The 2,642-nt window shown below is 43.2% G+C and overlaps 1 protein-coding gene and 1 long non-coding RNA gene across 7 annotated transcripts in view; one reads left to right on the top strand and one right to left on the bottom strand.

Moving 5' to 3' along the window:
• Positions 1-2,642, bottom strand: part of Kcnab1 (potassium voltage-gated channel subfamily A member regulatory beta subunit 1) — a 442,167-nt gene that overhangs the window by 37,493 nt on the left and 402,032 nt on the right. The gene's annotated exons all lie outside the window — the stretch shown is intronic.
• Positions 1-2,642, top strand: part of LOC116092953 — a 143,763-nt gene that overhangs the window by 29,929 nt on the left and 111,192 nt on the right. Inside the window, exon 1 of one of the 4 annotated variants that reach the window (XR_004119570.1) lies at positions 1,867-1,925. The exons of the other annotated variants lie outside the window; for them this stretch is intronic. This is a non-coding gene — a long non-coding RNA (uncharacterized LOC116092953). Of the gene's footprint in view, positions 1-1,866; positions 1,926-2,642 lie in introns of those variants that run through there. 4 annotated transcript variants of the gene reach the window in all.

The following is a 2,642-nucleotide window of genomic DNA, read 5'->3' as shown; positions in this document are numbered from 1 at the left end:
GACCAAATGGGAGTGGCAGGGAGACTGGCTTATAACTTACTTTAACTGAGGACCAGGCAGGAAAGAGGAGGCTAGGTTTCCTGTGGGCCAGTCTCAGGGACAGTGAATACCCTGCCTGAAAACCTGTGAACCAAGAGGGCAGTGTGGCTATTGGGTAGATAATCAACAATTCCCATGAGTTTTGGATTGAGTATTATTGGGCACTCCAGGCAGGTGCGTATCTAGGTCACAGGGCAGCAGAGGAACATGGAGAGAGCTGACTTTATTGCTTGTCAGCCAGACTATGTGCTGGGAGTTTCCCCAATATTTCTGCTTTTATGTTTTTAAATTGTAGTTCTGTGAGGTAATGTTTTGAAAAGATTTCCTCTGAATTGAAATATTACCTCCAGGTGGAAGGAAGGAAACTCAGAAGACTAAGGAAATGTGTAAAGCTCAGGAAGTTCATGAAACTTGTATGGCTTAGGAGGCCCATATAGTTACAACACTGGTGATAGATACCGTGTACCAAGTTCATAGAAGTAGCAAATGTTTGCTGGGGAGAAGGAGACCCTTCAGCAGAGCTGCTTGCAAGTTGGAAAAGAGAATTCCAGGGATTTAGCTTTCCTGAGGTGTCGCTTATGATGGGATGTACTTTTCTGTGATGCAGCTGCTTTTGAATTGCCCATGCTCCGGCAAGTAAATCACTACCTATATTTCTGTTAGTAACCCACTCGTCAACTCATTGGTTCACCAAGCTAGACTTGAGTGCAATAATGTCTTTGTTCTGCCATCAGTGTGTTATCTGGGGTAAAGAGATCTCTCTGCACATTTCACCAGAGACAGTCACACAGCAGGTGAGAGTGCCATAATCTCATTTTGTGTTCGAAGAAACCAAGGCACAGAAGGATGAAGCCTCATTTCTGCTAGTTGTAAAATTTCCCTTTAACTTCTATGCTCAGAGAGATGAAGCTACACACCCCACCCGTCTCTCTTCCCTCGTATTTGTGTTTCATGCTCTCTGTTTTGATTATATTCTTTGAGACATAGAGTGGCAACGATATCTGAATTGACTGAAGGAATAAGCCTTTGGGCATGTCAGAAGGAAGTGTATTGGGCAAAATTCTTTTCCAAACAGTCTTTGAGCTGCTAAAAAATAAATTTAGCCAGCTCCTCCAGTGCTGCATGACACTTAGTTTTATAATTGGGAGCACCTGTCATTTCATTACAGCTAACTGGCTCAGGGCTTTAATGGCCGATGTTTTAAGTTATGTGAATGTCATCCTCATTGGTCAGACAGATGCACATAGAATCTTGACACATAGCTTCTTATTCTATTATCCTGTCTGGAGCCTTTTATTCCATAACTGTCTTGTGTATCTGCTTCTGGGGACAGGCTCTTAACTTTATTTTAAAAGGCATGCTATCGTGTGGATCAAAGAATAAAGCAAACAACTTGGCAGAGATTGATCAGAGTAGGAAAAATATCAACCCTAATGAGATTTTTTTCTACTGGCAGATCCAGTTTAATGATCCAAAGGAAGCAGTCTTTATTGCTCTTTTAATAGTCTGAGCTAGCTGTCTCTTTGGTCCTGTCATGGGAGATGTCTGGAAGGAGACGCTATCTTAATCTTAATGACATTAAAAACCTTCTCCCCTTACATCCCAGGCTGTCTCTAGTCCATGTTGGCTCTCTCATACTTAGCTGCGTCTGTCAGGTATCTGGTAACCAAAAGGCGACTTTTAAACTTGCCGTGGTAGAGCAGAATTAATTTTCTCAGCTTCTTATCAGCTAAACTACCTGGTAAAGAATTGTTGCTAACCATCTAATGTTTTTTAACAAAGCACTCACAGCTGTATCTGTTCAAGCAGGAGGCTGCGCCCAGTGTGTTCTGAAGCTGTTATGAGATTGGCCTGCGGCTATGGCTTCTGTCTGAAGGGAACACAAGGTATCAATGGCTTTGGTTTTTGACACAGGCTGTGTTTAGAGGCGGGGGGGGGGGGGCTTTGGAAAGTGATTGAGCCTTCAATGGATTAAGTCAATTATGGATTCTGATGTGGAAGGTGAGCCTGGTTGGAGGAAGCAGCTCACCTGTCTTTGAGGGGTATAGAGTTTTCTGGCCCCACCTCTTGGCTACCTATAAGGTAAACAGCTTTCTCCTTCCATGTCCTTCTGACATGATTGGCTAAAGGCTCTGAAACCAGGAACCCCAACCAACCCTTTCTCCTTTGAGATTGTTTCAGGTATTCTGCGATGAAGAAGATGCCTAGCATAACTGGTGTCCGTGGGTCTGGCCTGCAGTGCTCTGTGCTTTATTGCTGGTCTTGTTTCACGGTTCTACATAGTGTCTGCTTGGATATAGACTTCCTTTGGAGCTTTCCTTCCTGTTTGTGGGGGCCTTCTCCACCCTTCTTCCAACGAAGTCAGTTTCCCTCATTGTCTCTCTCAGAATCCTCTGCTAAGGGAGAGTGTAAGGGAGGGCTTTAACTATAAAGCAGTGCTTCCTCTCCACCATCCACAAAACAGCCATAAACGCGCTTTTTAGACAGCTTGGGCTTTATCACAAAGACGTATGCAAACTTTCTATTGCATACCATAATAAAGATTTAAAATGATATTTCTTTTGTTTTTATAAATCCTTGATTAACATTGACCCAGGAAGAAT

Source organism: Mastomys coucha, unplaced genomic scaffold, assembly GCF_008632895.1.
Source record: "Mastomys coucha isolate ucsf_1 unplaced genomic scaffold, UCSF_Mcou_1 pScaffold16, whole genome shotgun sequence".
Lineage (NCBI taxonomy): Eukaryota > Metazoa > Chordata > Mammalia > Rodentia > Muridae > Mastomys > Mastomys coucha.
The sequence above is the reverse complement of the archived record's forward strand: the minus strand, read 5'-3'. Positions and strand labels throughout refer to the sequence as shown.